Genomic DNA, 7,983 nt, shown 5'->3' on the forward strand with positions numbered 1-7,983 from the left:
CTGAAAATATTGAAACATCTAAGAAAGAGGAACAGGATGGAGCTGAAAGTAAGGGGGAAAAGGAAAAGCAAAAGGAGCTCTTGGATGAAAATGTTCCTCACAATCTCTGCAGTGATTCCAATGATGAAGAGATTGTGTTGGCTATAAGGAAAAAGGCTAAGTCAATGCAAAGGAAGAGTAGGAGGTTGGCCTCGAAACGCAAGGCTACTGTGGTTGATGAAACACCATCTGACACCATCCTTGAGCCCACACCTAATGAACCTTCCTCTCCCAAGCCAGCCAATTCACCACCACATCAAATTCCATCACCATCTCCATCACCAATACAGTTTACACCACCACCACAATCACACACTTCACCTAATATTGGCTGTACTAACTTTGACTCTATTCCTACAGTTTCCTTACATACCATTCTCTCCAAGCTCCTTGATCTACAGTCTCAATTCACTGCCTTTCAAGATGAAACTCGTGTCTCACTTGCTTCAATTGTGGATCAGCTAAACCAAATGGAACAACGTCTTGGTGCCAAGCTGGACACAGTGGAAGTGCAGACTGAGTACATTGATGAAGAAGAGACCGACCCTTGATCCCTCTCCTCATAATTTTAATGATTTGTTGGTTGTGACACTTATCAAACAATTTCTTTTTCTATTTTTGTACCATCTGGGGTACATTTTTGATGTACCTTTGAACAATTGCTACTTTTCTTTCTTTGTTTTTATTTTCATGGTCTGTGACAATTGACTATTTGCAGGTTTGATCACTTTTATGGTGCTTGCTTTCATTATTGTTTCTTGTTTTCATCACTAACAAATCTATTTGGTTTGTGCTGAGTTTTGATAACTCCCAATTCTTTTTGATTGATGACAAAAGGGGGAAGATTATGCACAAACTTAAGAGGAGAAGTGAATACACAGTTACATATCTTGGTTGATTTATATTGATTCTATGTTTAGTGATCATCTGTGTTCCTAAGTTTTTGAGGATATTTATTTTTCTTGTGCATTTGTTCTCAAAATGTTTCTGATTGAAATTATTTAACAATGTGTGTTAGTTTAAATTTGTTAGTTAATGTGTGTTAGTTTTATTATGTTAGTTTTATTATGTTAGTTTTATTATGTCAGTTTAGTTATTTATTTTAGTTTATTTTAGTTTATTTCATTTAAGATTTAGATTAATTAGTTTTGAAAAATATTTGATATTATGGAGTAAACTGTTTTATTGTGAATGCTTGGTAAATTATATTGTAACGAGTTGATTTGTTAAGTTGTTTAGAGTTGCTTTAATCTCTAGTATGCTCTAAGAATTTTGTTTTACTCTATTCTACTTAAGTTTGTTTATAAAGTTTGTCTTCATCAAAAAGGGGGAATTTGTTGGCCTCTTAAGGTTTTGATGATGATTTCACTCTTAAATAAACAAACATATTTTTAGAGATTGTTTTGTAGGTATATATCCGGTTTAATTTGAATCGTTGATGAAGCCTATAACTTGATTCGTGGAAGTTGTACATGTCTCAAATATCCAAGAAGTTGGGCAATTGCTTTAGAAGTCAGTTTACTGTTCCTAGAGTTGAAGTCCTGACGAAAGTTGTAGATGGAGACAGTGCGCTGTTCCCCACGATACAGGTCTGAAGAAGACATTGACTGGAAGTAAAGAAAATTACGTTTTCTGTTTTAGTTAATGTAAAAGGTTAAAATTTAATAAGTTGCTTAATTAAATTTATTTATTAATTGGCAAAATATTTTTAATACGCCTAAAAACATGGAGAAGACTAATTCCTTGTTTATCTCCTATAAACTCGGACATCCAAGAGACTTGTTCTCTACTTTGAATTAGTCTCCTACATTTTAGGATCTTCCTTTAACCCATGTAATATTAACCGTACATCAGTTATGTTCCACTCCTACTTTCAACTAACTTCCCACTTTCTTTGGGAGCAAGTAAGTTTATGGAAGTCGTGGGATAAGTGCATCTCATGGAGAACGTGGGATGAGTGCACTGACGGCTGTTCCCTTTATAAAAGAGGGAAGCTACGGTTAAGCGGATATGAATAGAGAGTGTCCATTTAAGGGAGATTATTCAAAGAAAAATATTTTCTGTTTTTGAATGCCAATTAATTCATTATATTTTTCTTGAGCAACTACTTAATTTTAATCTTCATAAGAATTGGCCTTGTAAAGGGTAATTGAGTGTTTTGTTGTAATTAGACTTATGGGAAGTCTAAGGGAATAGAGAATAGAATCAAGAGAAGAGAAAGAGAAGGAGAGAAAGAGAAGAGAAGAGAAGTAGGCCCAAGTAGAGAAGCTTTGAGTGAAGCATTTAGAGAATTGAGAAGCTTCAAGTGAAGCAAACATTGTTTTGTCTAATTGTAATTGATTGCCTTAACATAGTGAGAATTTTGAAATCCCGGGGGGTTGTGGTTTTTCCTTCTTATTAGGCCAAGAAGGTTTCCACGTAAAATCTTTGTCTCCTTTATTATTTTTCTTTTCGTTTTTTTGAGTTTAAGTTGTGTTCTTTACTTGATACAATTCTGCAAAAATTAGAGGTAAAAATCTTAAACCTTCTACACAACAATTCACCCCCCCTCTTGTTGCATTCGATCATCCATTAGCATTCCTACAATTATTGTGTTGAAGTGGTTAGAATTGAAAATCATAGTCATATGCTAGAAATTACGTGTTAAGTTGAGATTTTATGCGTTTTTTAGCTTTTTTGGCACTTTCGCGCATAAAGTAGCTTAAACATGGTTTGTTTCGCACGAAACATGGCACACAACACTATTTGGTATATATTATTGTGTTGTAGTGGTTAAAATTGAATAATCATTGTCATATGCTAGAAATTACGTGTTAAGTTGCGATTTTATGCGTTTTAGAGCTTTTTTGTCATTTTCGCGCAAAAAGTAGCTCAAACTTGGTTTGTTTTGCACGAAACTTGGCACACAACACTATTTAGTATATCTTATTTTGTTGAAGTGGTTAGAAATTAAAATCAGAGTCATATGCTAGCTATTACGTGTTAAGTTGCGATTTTATGCGTTTTTAATTGTTTTTGGCACTTTCGCGCATAAAGTAGTTTAAACTTGATTTGTTTTGCACGAAACTTGGCACACAACACTATTTCGTGAATATTATTCAATTGAAGTGGTTAGAATTTAAAATCATAGTCATATGCTACAAATTACGTGTTAATTTGCGATTTTATGCGTTTTTAAGCTTTTTTGGTACTTTCGCGCATAAAGTAGCTCAAACTTGGTTGTTTTGCACGGAACTTGGCACACAGCACTTTTTGGTATATATTATTTTGTTGGAGTGGTTAGAATTGAAAATCATAGTCATATGCTAGAAATTACGTGTTGAGTTGCGATTTTATGCGTTTTTAATCTTTTTTGGCCCTTTCGCGCATAAAGTAGTTTAAACTTCATTTATTTTGCACGAAACTTGGAACACATCATTATTTGGTATATATTATTATGGTTAGAATTGAATAATCATTATCATATGCAAGAAATTACGAATTAAGTTATGATTTTATGCGTTTTTAAGCTTTTTTGGCACTTTCGCGAATAAAATAGCTAAAACTTTGTTTGTTTTGCACAAAACCTGGCACATAACACTATTTCGTAAATATTATTCTTTTGAAGTGGTTAGAATTTAAAATCTTAGTCATATGCTAGAGATTACGTGTTAATATGCGATTTTATGCATTTTTAAGCTTTTTTAGCACTTTCGCACATAAAGTAGTTTAAACTTGATTTGTTTTGCACGAAACTTGGCACACATTGCTATTTGGTATATATTATTGTGTTGAAGTTGTTAGAATTGAATAATCATTATCATATGCTAGAAATTAGGAGTTAAGTTGCGATTTTATGCGTTTTTATGCTTTTTTGGCACTTACGCGCATAAAGTTGCTTAAACTTGGTTTGTTTTGCGCGAAACTTGGCCCACAACACTATTTCGTCTGTTGAAGTGGTTAGAATTGAAAATCGTAGTCATATGTTACACATTACGTGTTACTTTGCGATTTTATGCGTTTTAAAATTTTTTGGAACTTACGTGCATAAAGTAGCTTAAACTTTGGCACTTTCGCGTTTTAAAATCATAGTCATAAGCTAGAAATTACGTGTTAAGTTGCGATTTTATGCGTTTTTAAGCTTTTTTGGCACTTTCGCGCATAAAGTGGTTTAAACTTGATTTGTTTTACATGAAACTTAGCACACATCACTATTTGGTATAATTATTGTGTTGAAGTTGTTATAATTTAATAATCATTATCATATGCCAAAAATTACGAGTTAAGTTTCGACTTTATGCATTTTAAAGATTTTTTAGCACTTTCACGCATAAAGTTGCTTAAACTTGGTTTCTTTTGCACGGAACTTGGCCTACAACACTATTTCATAAATATTATTCTGTTGAAGTGGTTAGAACGGAGAATCGTTTTCATATGCTACAAATTACGAGTTAATTTGCGATTTTATGCGTTTTAAAAATTTTTGGTACTTGGTTTGTTTTGCGTATAAAGTAGCTTAAACTTGGTTTGTTTTGCGTGAAACTTGGCACACAACACTAATTGGTATATATTATTGTGTTGAAGTGATTAGAAATGAAAATCATAGTCATATGCTAGAAATTACGTGTTAAGTTGCGATTTTATGCGTTTTAGAGCTTTTTTGTCATTTTCGCGCAAAAAGTAGCACAAACTTGGTTTGTTTTGCACGAAACTTGGCACACAACACTATTTAGTATATCTTATTTTGTTGAAGTGGTTAGAAATTAAAATCAGAGTCATATGCTAGCTATTACGTGTTAAGTTGCGATTTTATGCGTTTTTAATTGTTTTTGGCACTTTCGCGCATAAAGTAGTTTAAACTTGATTTGTTTTGCACGAAACTTGGCACACAACACTATTTCGTGAATATTATTCAATTGAAGTGGTTAGAATTTAAAATCATAGTCATATGCTACAAATTACGTGTTAATTTGCGATTTTATGCGTTTTTAAGCTTTTTTGGTACTTTCGCGCATAAAGTAGCTCAAACTTGGTTGTTTTGCACGGAACTTGGCACACAGCACTTTTTGGTATATATTATTTTGTTGGAGTGGTTAGAATTGAAAATCATAGTCATATGCTAGAAATTACGTGTTGAGTTGCGATTTTATGCGTTTTTAATCTTTTTTGGCCCATTCGCGCATAAAGTAGTTTAAACTTCATTTATTTTGCACGAAACTTGGAACACATCATTATTTGGTATATATTATTATGGTTAGAATTGAATAATCGTTATCATATGCAAGAAATTACGAATTAAGTTATGATTTTATGCGTTTTTAAGCTTTTTTGGCACTTTCGCGAATAAAATAGCTAAAACTTTGTTTGTTTTGCACAAAACCTGGCACATAACACTATTTCGTAAATATTATTCTTTTGAAGTGGTTAGAATTTAAAATCGTAGTCATATGCTAGAGATTACGTGTTAATATGCGATTTTATGCATTTTTAAGCTTTTTTAGCACTTTCGCACATAAAGTAGTTTAAACTTGATTTGTTTTGCACGAAACTTGGCACACATTGCTATTTGGTATATATTATTGTGTTGAAGTTGTTAGAATTGAATAATCATTATCATATGCTAGAAATTAGGAGTTAAGTTGCGATTTTATGCGTTTTTATGCTTTTTTGGCACTTACGCGCATAAAGTTGCTTAAACTTGGTTTGTTTTGCGCGAAACTTGGCCCACAACACTATTTCGTCTGTTGAAGTGGTTAGAATTGAAAATCGTAGTCATATGTTACACATTACGTGTTACTTTGCGATTTTATGCGTTTTAAAATTTTTTGGAACTTACGTGCATAAAGTAGCTTAAACTTTGGCACTTTCGCGTTTTAAAATCATAGTCATAAGCTAGAAATTACGTGTTAAGTTGCGATTTTATGCGTTTTTAAGCTTTTTTGGCACTTTCGCGCATAAAGTGGTTTAAACTTGATTTGTTTTACATGAAACTTAGCACACATCACTATTTGGTATAATTATTGTGTTGAAGTTGTTATAATTTAATAATCATTATCATATGCCAAAAATTACGAGTTAAGTTTCGACTTTATGCATTTTAAAGATTTTTTAGCACTTTCACGCATAAAGTTGCTTAAACTTGGTTTCTTTTGCACGGAACTTGGCCTACAACACTATTTCATAAATATTATTCTGTTGAAGTGGTTAGAACTGAGAATCGTTTTCATATGCTACAAATTACGAGTTAATTTGCGATTTTATGCGTTTTAAAAATTTTTGGTACTTGGTTTGTTTTGCGTATAAAGTAGCTTAAACTTGGTTTGTTTTGCGTGAAACTTGGCACACAACACTAATTGGTATATATTATTGTGTTGAAGTGATTAGAAATGAAAATCATAGTCATATGCTAGAAATTACGTGTTAAGTTGCGATTTTATGCGTTTTAGAGCTTTTTTGTCATTTTCGCGCAAAAAGTAGCTCAAACTTGGTTTGTTTTGCACGAAACTTGGCACACAACACTATTTAGTATATCTTATTTTGTTGAAGTGGTTAGAAATTAAAATCAGAGTCATATGCTAGCTATTACGTGTTAAGTTGCGATTTTATGCGTTTTTAATTGTTTTTGGCACTTTCGCGCATAAAGTAGTTTAAACTTGATTTGTTTTGCACGAAACTTGGCACACAACACTATTTCGTGAATATTATTCAATTGAAGTGGTTAGAATTTAAAATCATAGTCATATGCTACAAATTACGTGTTAATTTGCGATTTTATGCGTTTTTAAGCTTTTTTGGTACTTTCGCGCATAAAGTAGCTCAAACTTGGTTGTTTTGCACGGAACTTGGCACACAGCACTTTTTGGTATATATTATTTTGTTGGAGTGGTTAGAATTGAAAATCATAGTCATATGCTAGAAATTACGTGTTGAGTTGCGATTTTATGCGTTTTTAATCTTTTTTGGCCCTTTCGCGCATAAAGTAGTTTAAACTTCATTTATTTTGCACGAAACTTGGAACACATCATTATTTGGTATATATTATTATGGTTAGAATTGAATAATCGTTATCATATGCAAGAAATTACGAATTAAGTTATGATTTTATGCGTTTTTAAGCTTTTTTGGCACTTTCGCGAATAAAATAGCTAAAACTTTGTTTGTTTTGCACAAAACCTGGCACATAACACTATTTCGTAAATATTATTCTTTTGAAGTGGTTAGAATTTAAAATCGTAGTCATATGCTAGAGATTACGTGTTAATATGCGATTTTATGCATTTTTAAGCTTTTTTAGCACTTTCGCACATAAAGTAGTTTAAACTTGATTTGTTTTGCACGAAACTTGGCACACATTGCTATTTGGTATATATTATTGTGTTGAAGTTGTTAGAATTGAATAATCATTATCATATGCTAGAAATTAGGAGTTAAGTTGCGATTTTATGCGTTTTTATGCTTTTTTGGCACTTACGCGCATAAAGTTGCTTAAACTTGGTTTGTTTTGCGCGAAACTTGGCCCACAACACTATTTCGTCTGTTGAAGTGGTTAGAATTGAAAATCGTAGTCATATGTTACACATTACGTGTTACTTTGCGATTTTATGCGTTTTAAAATTTTTTGGAACTTACGTGCATAAAGTAGCTTAAACTTTGGCACTTTCGCGTTTTAAAATCATAGTCATAAGCTAGAAATTACGTGTTAAGTTGCGATTTTATGCGTTTTTAAGCTTTTTTGGCACTTTCGCGCATAAAGTGGTTTAAACTTGATTTGTTTTACATGAAACTTAGCACACATCACTATTTGGTATAATTATTGTGTTGAAGTTGTTATAATTTAATAATCATTATCATATGCCAAAAATTACGAGTTAAGTTTCGACTTTATGCATTTTAAAGATTTTTTAGCACTTTCACGCATAAAGTTGCTTAAACTTGGTTTCTTTTGCACGGAACTTGGCCTACAAC

The sequence above is a fragment of the Amaranthus tricolor genome, chromosome 10, assembly GCF_026212465.1.
Source record: "Amaranthus tricolor cultivar Red isolate AtriRed21 chromosome 10, ASM2621246v1, whole genome shotgun sequence".
NCBI classification, from domain to species: domain Eukaryota; kingdom Viridiplantae; phylum Streptophyta; class Magnoliopsida; order Caryophyllales; family Amaranthaceae; genus Amaranthus; species Amaranthus tricolor.